The sequence below is a fragment of the Galeopterus variegatus genome, unplaced genomic scaffold (assembly GCF_000696425.1).
Source record: "Galeopterus variegatus unplaced genomic scaffold, G_variegatus-3.0.2 Scaffold11769, whole genome shotgun sequence".
NCBI lineage: Eukaryota > Metazoa > Chordata > Mammalia > Dermoptera > Cynocephalidae > Galeopterus > Galeopterus variegatus.
The window spans coordinates 32,323-46,644 of record NW_007737880.1 but is presented as its reverse complement, the minus strand read 5'-3'; positions in this window follow the sequence as shown (position 1 = coordinate 46,644).

The following is a 14,322-nucleotide window of genomic DNA, read 5'->3' as shown; positions in this document are numbered from 1 at the left end:
AAAAGGTTGAAAACCTTTCCTAAAAGAGGCAAGTAGAACTAAAGCTGTCTTTCATGCTGTCCTGAGGTCTAGGCAGAGAACAAGCCTCAGTAGGAGTAACAGTTTCAATGAGCAGAAGAAACTGATTTCCCACAGCAACAATATAACCACCATAAAGTATACCCTTGCTTTAAAAGAATTTCCTCTTTCTAATGTAACTGTCTCCTCAGAAGGTTGTGGCCTGGGTCAAATGTCACCGGACAATACAATTATAACAGTATTGCAGGCCTCAGTGGACTGTTTCATAAGAAATCTTACCCTTTGATAGACACTGTTTTCTGTATGTAATAATAAATCACTGTTGTGTGGAACAATTCATCAAAGCACTTAAAGGTAATTTATTGCTCGTTAATATTTACAACAGCCCTACAGGTAGTTTGGAACTGAATATTGCTGTTTATATTTTCTTTCTTGTGGTGACTAATGTCTAGAAAAGTCAAGGAGTCCTAACTGAATGCTGGTCACTGGTTCTAGGTCCAGTGGGCTTTTGTGTACTTGAAGATGCCCATTTATTAGTAAATCTAAGAAATAAATAAGCATAGATACATTCTTTAAGTCCACAGGATGGAATTAATACCCTCACCTTCTTTATAGAGGAAGGAAACTGTGAATTCTCGCCCTCCTAGTATGCGCTGGTGCCAGACACAGTGTCACTGATTGTGTGGTTGGAACCCTCACAACAATCACATCATAAATATTATAAACTCCATTTTACAGGCAAGGAAATGGAACCTTGGAGACAAGTAGGAAATGCCCAAAGTCATGTGTCTAGCAAATGACAGACCTGGGATTCAAACCAAGGTCAAGCAATGCCCCGTGTGTCCTACCCCATTTGTGCTACATTTCTTCTTCTTATTATTATTTTTGTTTAATACTGACAGCTGTCAAAAACAGAGATGGGGCATGAGAGAACACAAATAGTTAAGATTCACAGACAACTGTCAATTCTTATTTTAGCATTTCTCCCAGATCTTTAATTAGGACATCAGAACTGTTATGTAGTCAAATTGGCTTGTTTGAAATTTTCTGCTACTCTCTGCCTAAACTCTGCTGGATTTGAAAACTGACAAAAGGTGACCGTGAGAACACCCCAGGCATACGTTTCTGTATAATCAGGACATGTTTTTGAATGTATGCTCACTGTTTGAACAGTAAATTTCAGGTTTTATAATTTTATACTTTAAATAGGAAATGCATATTATCAGTAAGAAGCAAAGTAATTATTATTATTATTGTTATCATTATTATGGTTATGGAAGTTTAGGATGAATATCATTGTCATTATGACAGACTAACATGTCTCATTTCTTTCCCCAAAGCATACCTGCACTATGACACAAATGTGCCAGGAGAATGCTAAACAGTTTTGTTCCTTTTCAAACGGAGATAGATATGAAAGCTGATGCAGAAGAGTAGTGAGCAACTGCTAGCATTTAAAAGAGAAAGAATCAGAATCCGATCTTTTGTCATGTATTTTTTTTAATCTGGGTTTACAATAAGTAGAAGTGGCAGCTTTTACTGTTAAAAGATACCGTTCCAAGATAGCCTTAGGATGTTATTTTCTTTGTAGACTCTACCAAATTAGTTGCTTTAAAACTCAATAGATCAGGACAGAATTGAATAGGATAAAGGGCACATAAGAGACTTTTAAGAATTTACATTATCTGACATTCATATGTGCCGTTTTTAAAAGCCTGCTTTTAGAAACTATTGGGAAACCCAGGGCATGACACATTAACAAAACACAGTGGAAGTATAGATTGTCTCTGATTTTTAAAATACCCAGCTTTATCCATATGAAATTCATATAAACAAACATTCACTGCCAACTCAGAGCCCACTCCCACTCCCCAGTGATACTGCTACGATGTGAAATAAAGTGGGTTCAGTAGCAGAAGAAAGGACAATACTATGAAGAGAAATAGCAGCATCAAGGAACTGACTCTTGTATGGTGAGGTGAGAAATCATATAAACAAACATTCACTGCCAACTCAGAGCCCACTCCCACTCCCCAGTGATACTGCTATGATGTGAAATAAAGTGGGTTCAGTAGCAGAAGAAAGGACAGTACTATGAAGAGAAATAGCAGCATCAAGGAACTGACTCTTGTATGGTGAGGTGAGAAATCATGGACTTTGGAGTCAACAGGCATGGATTAAAATTATTGTCTTTATTGCTTACTAGCAAATGACCTTAAAACAAGCTACTTAACCTCTCTTAGCCTTCGTTTCTGAATCTGTAAAACAAGGGCAATAGTACATGCCTCATGAGATTATTGAAAGGGTTAAAAGAAATTATACATGTGTAACCCTAACTGAAGCCACAGCTCATGTGGTCCAGTCCAAGAGGAGGGCTAGAGTTAAAGAAACACAGATTCTGCAGATAAGATATCATGGAAAAGCAATTCCAATCTTATTTGAGTTTCCCACCGTTGAAGAGAATCCAATTCATAGCCATTTGCGATATTCCTTATAGCTGCTGATTTCTTCTTCCTGATTCACTTGGATCTCCTGTCTCTGGAGTTCCTCATTTACCAAACCACCAAAGAACATTCTCCACCCTTCCCGGTTTATTGCATCACTCCCACCCAACTCCCCACCTATCCACTCCATCTCTTTCCCAGTCCTCATTATGAAGATTATGTCACATCTTTTAAAAGTCTTTTTCTCATTGACCTAGTCTCTCAGATTCTATTTTCTACTCTGCATCATGAGTATACAGAAATCATTTTGAGAGAGAAAGACCAGTGGTTTGTTTGGGGCAATGAAGGTTGACAGAGAAGGGAGTTTTAATCAAAATGGAAATTACAGGCTTTTCCTTATTGGAAAGGGAGAGTGATGTGGTAGAAAATCTGCCATCATTTTATGTTGATAATTTTCACCCCATGATATATGTAAAGAAAATAGCTCAGAGTCTGGCACAAAGTAAAATCTCAACATTTGTTAGTCCCTCTTCCATTTAGCATCTGCTCCAGATATCTATTTCTACATAACAAACTATGCCAAAACTAAGTGGCTTAAAACAACAATTGCTATCTCATGGTTCTATGGTTAACTGAGCCCAGCTGGCCAGTTCTCACTTGGGGTCTTTCACGTGGCTGCAGTCAGATGGCAACTGGGGCTGGAGCCATCTGAAAGCTCAACTGCACAGGCTGGTGCCTCAGCTGGGATGGATGGAAGAGCTAGAAGCTTGCCAGATAACTCTCTCTCTCCATATCGTCCTCCTCTGTTGCTGGTTTGGGCTTCCTCCCATGGCAGTCTCAGGACAATCAGATGTCTTTCATTATATCTGGCTTCCTCAGAGTGAGGATTTCAAGAGACCCAGACAGAAGCTGCAAGGCTCCTCATGAAATAGTCTCGGAAGTTACACAGGCATCACTTTTGCATGTTAAAAACAAGTCAGGGTCCACCATTGAAAGGCAGGGCCTTGAAGAGGTGATTGGATTGTAGGACCTGCCATAGTGAATGGATTAAAAATGGCGGTCAGGAGTGTGGTTCTGAGGGCTTTAAAAGGGGAGTGAAGGAGGAGGTTAGTTTAGTCTCTCTCTCTATGCTACACCATTTTTGCAATGTGATACCCTGCCATCACTGAAGTCACCACCAAAGAAAGCCTTCACCAGTTGTGTTCCCTGGACTTTGGACCTCCTAGCCTCTGAAACTTGTAAGCAATAACTTTCATTTTTTTATAAATCACCCATTTCTGTGTATTTTGTTATAAGCAACAGAAACAGACTAATACAGAGGGATTCAAAAAGGTCAAGCCCAGGCATCTCTAGAAAGTCTCCATAGCAAGAATTACTAAATGGTTTTGTCTGGATATCCCTGTTAGGAATGATGAACCACCTTTTATTTTCAGTCTTCACGTCACTAAGTTCAAGGAGGAAGTTCAGTTAGCCTAGCTGGGCTTGTTTGCCTGACTCTTGGCTGGAGAAGGGATGAACACATGACTCAAAATCCCACTCAATTATATCCAATGGGAGAAGGATAATTCCTCCAAATGAGTGCCTTGCCCCATGAAAGTTAAAAGGTAGTAGAGTGCCAAAAGCAGCAAGCATCTGTGACATGAGTCCATGTCAACATGAAAGAACAGTAACAGCAGGGGTGAGATGAAGGGTCCTGCCTCAGCAGGCAGAATAAGCAGGCATGCAGGCTGCAGTGTGCTGCTGTGTTGCCAGATAAACCAGAAGTGGCTTGTTTTGCCCCAGGAAGCTAAGAAACAATTGAGAAAGAGGAGTGATTACAGTCTGAGAGAACCCTTGGGAGTAATATATTTATTATTATTTTATACCCCATTTGATCTTCCCAACTCCTACAGCCAGGTGAAATCCCAAACACAGAAGCATCCGTCATTTTTCAAAGATCTAAGCACTTAGGGAAAGGAAAGGGCTATTAGGAAATCGAAAGTGTGTTTGAGCTAACCCCCAATCTACTATGCATTTCAGTTTTCATTTGTTTTGTTTGCTTTCCTGCTCATCTCAGTGAGGGGTCAGGGTTTGAGTTCAGAAGTGGAGAAGGAAGTTGGTGATTTGGATGCCCTAGAGAAGTGCAAGAGCATAGGGCAAATGAAGGATCAGAGCCTCTGGAGTGGAGGAGAACAATTAAAACTGGCTCTTGGACCCAGTAACGGGGAAGAACACTTTTTTCTCCTCTTCTCCACGAAGGACATGATTCCCCATTGCCAGGCCCAGAACTCAGCGTCCTATTGTCATTCAGCCATGTTAGGGGTTAAACAGGCTTCTATAGAACAGGTCTTACAATAGCGTCACCACTTACTGTGGAGCTTTGTTACTTGGGGGGCAAATGAATCTTGGGTTTCTAAACACTGATAAACTCTCAGAGCCCGACTTCATAGATTCGGCACTGTCCATAATGCATCTAAACCTTTAGAAATCAAACAACAGAAATACCGAAATGTTCCAAGGGCTTCCTGGGTCTGGCCTTGGGATTGGGGGATTGGGGTAAGGTTTGGGGGAGGATTGAGGTCCCTCAGTGGAATAAGTATGTCATCCTTTTGAGATCTTGTTTCTGAGTTCATGGTACAGACAGTGCAACAGAGGAAATAGAGAGCTGTGTCAGATGGGGTTCTTTGTGTCAAGCAACAGAAACCAACTCTGGCTAACTTGAACAAAAAGGCTTCTTGTAGAAGGTGTAAGGTATAGATGACAGAAGAGAAGGATGGTGCCTTGGGTTGAATGTTCCCCGCAAACTTAAACCCCTTGTAACTGTTGAGGGTGGGAAATCCTATTATGGTAATTGAAAGGCAGGGCCTTGAAGAGGTGATTGGATTGTAGGACCTGCCATAGTGAATGGATTAAAAATGGCGGTCAGGGGTGTGGTTCTGAGGGCTTTAAAAGGGGAGTGAAGGAGGAGGTTAGTTTAGTCTCTCTCTCTATGCTACACCATTTTTGCAATGTGATACCCTGCCATCACTGAAGTCACCACCAAAGAAAGCCTTCACCAGTTGTGTTCCCTGGACTTTGGACCTCCTAGCCTCTGAAACTTGTAAGCAATAACTTTCATTTTTTTATAAATCACCCATTTCTGTGTATTTTGTTATAAGCAACAGAAACAGACTAATACAGAGGGATTCAAAAAGGTCAAGCCCAGGCATCTCTAGAAAGTCTCCATAGCAAGAATTACTAAATGGTTTTGTCTGGATATCCCTGTTAGGAATGATGAACCACCTTTTATTTTCAGTCTTCACGTCACTAAGTTCAAGGAGGAAGTTCAGTTAGCCTAGCTGGGCTTGTTTGCCTGACTCTTGGCTGGAGAAGGGATGAACACATGACTCAAAATCCCACTCAATTATATCCAATGGGAGAAGGATAATTCCTCCAAATGAGTGCCTTGCCCCATGAAAGTTAAAAGGTAGTAGAGTGCCAAAAGCAGCAAGCATCTGTGACATGAGTCCATGTCAACATGAAAGAACAGTAACAGCAGGGGTGAGATGAAGGGTCCTGCCTCAGCAGGCAGAATAAGCAGGCATGCAGGCTGCAGTGTGCTGCTGTGTTGCCAGATAAACCAGAAGTGGCTTGTTTTGCCCCAGGAAGCTAAGAAACAATTGAGAAAGAGGAGTGATTACAGTCTGAGAGAACCCTTGGGAGTAATATATTTATTATTATTTTATACCCCATTTGATCTTCCCAACTCCTACAGCCAGGTGAAATCCCAAACACAGAAGCATCCGTCATTTTTCAAAGATCTAAGCACTTAGGGAAAGGAAAGGGCTATTAGGAAATCGAAAGTGTGTTTGAGCTAACCCCCAATCTACTATGCATTTCAGTTTTCATTTGTTTTGTTTGCTTTCCTGCTCATCTCAGTGAGGGGTCAGGGTTTGAGTTCAGAAGTGGAGAAGGAAGTTGGTGATTTGGATGCCCTAGAGAAGTGCAAGAGCATAGGGCAAATGAAGGATCAGAGCCTCTGGAGTGGAGGAGAACAATTAAAACTGGCTCTTGGACCCAGTAACGGGGAAGAACACTTTTTTCTCCTCTTCTCCACGAAGGACATGATTCCCCATTGCCAGGCCCAGAACTCAGCGTCCTATTGTCATTCAGCCATGTTAGGGGTTAAACAGGCTTCTATAGAACAGGTCTTACAATAGCGTCACCACTTACTGTGGAGCTTTGTTACTTGGGGGGCAAATGAATCTTGGGTTTCTAAACACTGATAAACTCTCAGAGCCCGACTTCATAGATTCGGCACTGTCCATAATGCATCATTTATACTCTGTGATTTTGTTGCTTGGATTTATTCTGAGTGATCTGGCTTGGGAAGCTCCAGAATCAAGCCAAGATGCATTTCACATGCATGTAATTTGGTTAAGCCCTTAGTAATGCCCGATGGCTTTTATCATGCTGTTTCTGTGTCTTTATTTAGTCTGACTGATTTACTAAGTGACTGGCTCCAATCCTGTGCCTCTGCCGGGTTCAGATAAACAAGGGTTTAACCAGGGCTCATAAGCAAACCCAAGGATCCCTTACACTCTCCTGGGATACAATGAGAGACTTGGGTAGCTGCTCTGAGGTATTCCTATCACAGGGCTGTCTGCCTGCCGGACAAAGCCACCTCAGTCACTAGAGGCTAAGGGGGTAAGGAGGAGTCAGATTACCCAGGCCAGGAAACTGCCTGGGTCAGGGGGGAGGGTTAACCTCAGGGCTGTCTGCGGAGGATCATATCACATGCCCAGTTAAAGAAAACATTTCCCCTGGGCCGGCCCAGTGGCGGCCCAGTGGCGCACTGCTACAGTGCGCCGCTTGGGAGCATGGTGGCCCTCCCGCCGAGGGTTCGGATCCCACATACAGACCGGTTCCCGCTCACTGGCTGAGCGAGGTGCGGGCGCAGCACCGAGGTTTGCGATCCCGTTGCCGGTCCCGGTCCGGTACGGGTGCGACACTGAGGGTTGCGATCCGTTGCCGGACACAAAAAAAGACAAAAAGGAAAAAAAAAAAGAAAACATTTCCCTTTTCTCCAGTCTGTCCTCTTTCCCTGCTGTAACAAGAGAACCTAAATCCAGAAGAGGGAAGAAGAGCAAAAGTGAAAGCACAGACCCATTCTCCTCTCCATGAGGGTCCCATGAGCCTAGGCCAGGCCTGAGCCTGGGGAGGGAAGGAGATCAGGAGGCAGCTTTTAGTGGCCTGGACTCTGCCTGCGAGAGTGTGAGCATATGTGCAAAATTATGAAAGCTGTGCCCTTGACAACTTCACAATAAAAAAAACAAACAAAAAAAGAAAGAAACTGCATGTCTCCTCCAGTCATTTTATCTTATTGCCGTCTCTATTAATTTAGCAAAACTACAAAAAGTAAGAATATAGCCTGATGGCATTTTGATCTTAAATCGTCCATATAGCTAATCACGAGGTTAAGGACAGTCAGAAAACCAGGATGGCTCTCAGAAACTAAGCCCCAAATTACTCCAACTTGGAAGACTGAAAATTTTAACTTGTCCAATTTATGACGTTAATCTTTTGTACGTCACCTTTCCTTAGGGACAAACATTGTAAATTTTGAAAATAAAGATGAAAAGCTCTTTTTGGCAGCTGGCATCAATGCACTCAATGTGCAGCCACAATATTCTCATCTATGAAATAAGAGGATTAATTCATCCCTACATGGCATTCTAGCTCTGAACTCCAGGGAACTTAATGCTACTAAGAACCACGGCAGTTTCCCAAATGCTAACCTCCAGGCTACGAGAGCAAATGCACCATGGGGTTGCCATCTGGTTTTACAGTGACTTAGCTGAGGTTGTATGTTGTTTAATGACTAATTGGCTACTAACAGTGGAGTTCTCCAGAGTCATTTATTCTAGTCAAATGAACACATAAGCTGAAGTTCACAACCAAGAGCTGTGCCTTTCACGTACCATCTGGAAATGAATAGCTTAATTTTACTGCTGGGCAGAATAGAAGATATAGAACTAAAATATCAATAGGTAAAAAGAAACTAGATTAAAAAAAAAAATCCATACTCCCATGACAACATCAAGTCTAAATCATAAGACCTACTGAATGCCTTGCAGGGAATTCTATTGCAACCCACTTCTTTCTGCTTCTTTAAATAATTTGTGTATATGAACGTGTGTGTGTGTGTGTGTGTGTATTTCAATTTTGTGAAAAATGAACAAAAGACTTTGTTGTGCTATTTTAATTGCTGGAACTTAAGGTTTCATTTCAACAGGATATATTTAGCATAAACCATTGTAGTTTTGCATTTCCACTAAAAGTTGATAAGGCACATTGTAGTGAATTTGTTGGCAGGAAGCCTATAATTAATATTTGTTTTGTTTGCAAAAGTAATTTTCCAAGGAATTTGCTAAGATCAGATTTCCAAAGGAAGATTGACCAACTTTCCAAAAAATTTTAAAAGGTAAGTAATGCTCCACTGAGGTTTTCCTATCTAGTGTTCATTACTGTGGATTAATTCTGATTAGGAAAAGCAATGATGGTCTGGGTGCAGCCCCTGCAGGTGGATGTGAAGGCAAAGCTGGGGTAGAGCAAGGGAAATTTACTGGCATTTACTGTCAGTGGATTTCTGATACCTGAAACCACAGCTGACACTAATCTTCACTTCCATTCCCATTTCAGACTCTAGCTATTTTTAGGGCAAAGAACTTGAAGCTTTACATCAGAGGTTAAATTTAGTGATCAATATGAAATAGGGAGTCAGTGGAAACTTTTTTCCCACTCAAAACACATCATCAGGTTGGGGAAAATGCACTTACCTAAGAGGCAAAAAAAAAAATGTAAAGAAATAACAGTGAAGAGAGAAAAGGGAACCAGTTCCAAGGCTGGATCTGATCCTTGGCTGAATTCCATTTGGCCTGTGGGGACAAGCTCCCAGATCTGATTTGATTTAAAGCTGCAATAGTGAAAGTGTGATAAGGTATTACAAATATTTACTGGTGATATTCTACATTGAAAAATGAAGACAGGATGTTTTATGGTTCCCTAAGAGTAGACAAAGCATTTTAAAAAGAGAAAGGGTGACCTGTGTTTCCCAGACTGTAACCTATAGGAGTAAGCAAGGGAATATGGGGACAGTAGCACATTTCTGATTCACCTCTTCCCCCAAGGCGAAACTCCAAGATGTTTTATATTCTGCTTTACCAGCTTGGAGAGTAAAATTATTATTCACATTAGTCTCCAACTCACCTATCACCTGAATGTCTTTTCTTCCCCACTTAGGGGTCCTTCTACCATAATAAATTTGAGAACTCAGAAAATGTCCCACTTGCTTTCTCTTGGCTGATTTTAAAACTCAGATTCATCCCCTTAGGGCTAGAGGATAATAACCACTCCTAGAGCTATAGTAATTGTTGGTTGTTCTCTGATAGAATTGGTTGTTCCATGCTAAGATTCCCTATGCTGCCAATGAGATCATCTTTGGTGACTCAAGTCTCTGCTTACACACACACCCACTTCTCACCCCCACCCCCAGAACCTTCACTGTGCTCAAAGTATCCCTTCCCTAACAGAACGTAGTCTGTGCTGTGGGTTCAGGTGACCTGCACAAACCTTTCTTCTCCCTCCCTTCTACCAAGATGGGTTTCCCCCTGAGTCTCCCTAGTGTCACCTCAGTGAGACCACCTTGACCTATCTGAGATGCTCTACGTTGGATGGCTTAAAAAAAGAAGGTCTCTATGTCTTTCCTCTCGCAGTCTCCAGAGACCTTATGCATATTTGCCCCCCTCCTTGCCACAGCCTTTAAGATCCACCTGCCAAAATGTTCTATTACACTCTCCCTCCAGAACAATGGATGTCTGTTTCATTTCTCTGCACAACTGTAAGAGGCCCCACAAATGATTCTGGGCAGAAGGAAGTGGCTGCACAATGACTTTCTGTCTCCACCATTTGGACCCCACTGTATACTTCTAGCAAAATGTTTACAGACCCTTGAGTCTAAGGGTGACAACTCCTGAAAATCCTTTCTCAGGGAATGTGAACCAGCTGAAAGTCAGATGGGGCATTGGGATGGTATTCTGAGGCTAGGCGCTCTGGAAAGGTCATTTCTACAGGGTAAACATTGGTCGCCCCTGTGTGGTGCCCTGCTCAAAAACCTGATGCCACTTAAGTGAGCCAAAATGCTGACTGCCCTCCTGCAGTCAGACAGGCAGTGCCTTAGACCTCTGAGTTTGAGGAAGTGAGGCTGGTAAGGACCTGGGGGTGACCAGCCACCTGTGACTAAAGGAGAAGCAGGGCCTTCATGTCTGGCCAACAGGGTGGGCAGATTCCCCATCTGGAGACTCCCTCTCTTTTTTCACCTTTAGACTGAGGGCTCAGCCCCCACCCACCCATGTCTGTGATTCACGTTCCTGCTGTGAAGCCTCTTGCTCCCATGGAGGGTGTCTCCTTCCCACTTTACCCTCAGTCTCTACACTGGGATCCCAGCCAGGGCAGTGTGGCCCTCTCTCAACTCCCTTCCAGACAGCAGAGTGCCTGGCCTGGGTGCCGGGCATGGTCATGGCCCACCTGTCCCTTGCTCTGGGGTGCTCTCTTTTCTATACCCTTTCCCCAGGGTCTTGCCAGTGCCCTGGACAACCTGCCTAAAGGCTTGAGGAGGGACCGAACAGGCTCAGCTTCCTCCTGGAGGAACTTTAGCTTTCACACAACCATGTAGCATTTGCCAGGAGCTGGCTCTGGGAGGCTGGGCGAGATGCCCAAATCTCACCAAACCAACACGTGCACCTTCCAGGAGTTTGTGCTGATGTTCCTAGATGTAACTTTCTAAGGTGGGCCCCAATGACAGGCCCCCTTTGGTGACTCTTTCTTCCAAAGTAAAGGCAAGGTGAGTCACCCTTCATCTGGATGGTCACCGCCACATTCATAATCACCTTGTGAATAATGCTTCACCTCTAGACTAGAAGCTCCTCAAGGATGGGTACATGCTTTATGGTACCTTAATTTCTCATCTGTAAAATGAGGGAAATAATACGCATAAAGGGCTTAGAATCCTGCCTGGCCCAAGTGAGCTCTCGGTAAATAATAGCCAGCCTCATCATATAATAATAATTTAAGATCATATTAATACCATCACTACCTCTCTAGAGTCTAGCAGACTACCTGGCAAAGGTAGGACCTCTGCAATCATTGGTGGAGTAGGTGACATTGTGGAAAAGCATAAGGAGACAGGCCGTGCCAGTCGGAGGGACATCTTGGGACACAATAGGCAGTCAGCAGGTGGGTGTGCTCCTGTATTCTCCCCACCCCATCCCCTTCTTACTCTGCTTAATGGCCCAGGGTTTCCCCTTACTGCAGCCTCCCAGGCAGGCGAGGGCATGACAGGAAGAATAGGGTTCCTGCTCTTGGATGCTGTTACTCTTTTGACATTTCCAACATTTAAAAAGTTGGGGTTTCATGAAAAGTCCTCCACTGACTAGCTGATTCCCCCTCAATGCGCTGCTTTCTCCCCAGGTCCCAGCAGGTGACCCAGGTCCCACCAGGTGACAAGTGCTGGCTGATCCGAATTGCTTGAGCACAGTCATTAGACTCACTGCAGGAACAGAACTCTGCTAACAGAGGGATGGACTATTCGATATAATGCATAGCTTTTCATTGGCATATAAAATGACTTATTAAGACAACAAATAAAATCTGTTTACTTTTATTTCTGTGCATAAACAGAGACAATACACTGGCTCCAGCATAGGACCCCAACATTTCTGCACACAAGAACCAGTTTACTTCCCTCTTGCCTGGTTGAGATTCTCAGCAGATCATAGGGCAATGCTTGAAAACTTACCATTTACTCTATATAAACCTCTGAACTGAAGCAACACAAGTGAAAACATTACCAGATAACACACTGAATACATTGTCTCTAATTTAGCTATTATAGGTTTATTTCCCTGTTGCAAGAAACAGCCCCTCATAGTTCCCTTCTAAAGCGGGGGGAGTCAAAAGCAATTCTTGCATAGGTTTCATAGGGTTTGACCCTGCAAGCCAGGTCACAACGGATCAGCATTTGGCCTACAGGCAGTCGTGCACAGTATGAGGTGGTCTGGTGTGAGAGCTTTGCTCATCTGAAGCATGCTGTGTTCAAAGGGGACTGATGAAGCCATGCAGAGCCTTATTCTGGTCACATAGGGAGGGGTGCCATCAGGTGGGGGGGAGCCCTAATAATTGATATCTGTTAATTAAAATAATTATTATAAAAAATAATTATTAATTGAAATAATTGATAATGATAATTGTAGTTAAGTTCGTGGTTCTCAGACCTGGCTGCACCTTTGAATCACAAAGCATTTTTAAAATACCAATGCTTGGGCTCAACCCTCTGACATCTGATTTAATTGGTCTGAAGTGACACCGCCTCATCCACAGGGTTTAAAAGCTTCCCAGGTGATTCTAATGTGCCTTTAGGTGGATGATCCAGGGCACTGGCAAAACCCTGGGAGTAAGGGATAGAAAAGACAGAAGGCCCCCCAGAGCAAGAGATGGGTGGGCCATGACCATGCCTGGCATCCAGGCCAGGCACTCTGCTGTCTGGAAGGGAGTTGAGAGAGGGCCGCAATGCCCTGGCTGGGATCCTGCTGTAGGGACCAAGGGTAAAGTGGGAAGGAGATGCCCTACATGGGAGCAAGAGGCTTCCCAGTGGGAACGTGAATCACAGACATGGGTGGGTGGGGGCTGAGCCCTGAGTCTGAAGGTGAAAAAGGAGAGGAGGGAGGCTCTGGCTGGGGAATCTGCCCTCCCTGATGGCCACACCTGAAGGCCCTGCTTTTCCTTTAGTGGCAGGCAGTGGCAAAATCCAAAAGACATGGAGAGGGCAGTTGTTAAGCAGAAGCCACAAGGCAGCAGAAGCCATCAGGCAGCAGATGTCACATGGCAGAACAGAGAATAGAAAGAGTATGAAGGAGAAGCAGAGTCAAACAGAAAGATAAGCGGGACTTGGAGGTGTCCCTACAAGTAGAAGCAATGGATACTTTTTCTGAGATGACAGCTACAGAGCTGCTACTAAGACACTAGAGTGTTTGTTTTCTGAATGGTGGAGAGGAAAAGAAACGCCTTTTCTTCCCCGTCTTAGGTTCATAGCTGAGGCGCCCATAACAAAAGACAGATTAACAGGAGGAAAGCATACAAGTTTAATATAAAGGTATTTCAAAAAGTTCATGGAAAGATACATAGTATCTCTTAATTCTATTTTCCACCAACTTTTTGAAGTACTCTTATAAGTTTTAGGTTACACGGGGACCTGTATAGGAAAATAAAGACCCAAACAGGTAAACTTGTATATTGTTATGCTTATGTTTGGTGAAGAGTGGACGGTCATGGAGAAATATGATTGGACAAAGGGTATAACCTGATGGTAATAAACTGGGGGAACTTAGCTTGTTCTGATTTTTCTCAGCGTCTGTCTTCAGCTCCTTTTCTCCGGTACAGGGAAGGGCACCTCTCACATGAGGATCTTACGACCTGCTTCTGGGGAGAAGGGGGAAGGGGAACAGGGGCAAGTCAGAGAGCTTCCTGCTTCTGTGGTTTTCTCAGATGCCAAGTGCCATATTTTGGAGTAGCGTGTCCTGAACCCCATCAGTGGCAACAAGCGTCTTCCAGTTTCAGGAGGCCTGGCTAAGTGTTTAGACACAGTCGGTTCTGAGGTTTCCTCCCTGTGCTGTGTAGGTATCCTTACAAAAGATTGCCTCCTAAAAGACAAAAAAAAAAAAGGGGGGGCCAGCCCGGTGGCGCACTGCTACAGTGCGCCGCTTGGGAAGCGCGGGGGCGCTCCCGCCGAGGGTTCGGATCCCACATACAGACCGGTTCCCGCTCACTGGCTGAGCGAGGAGCGGGG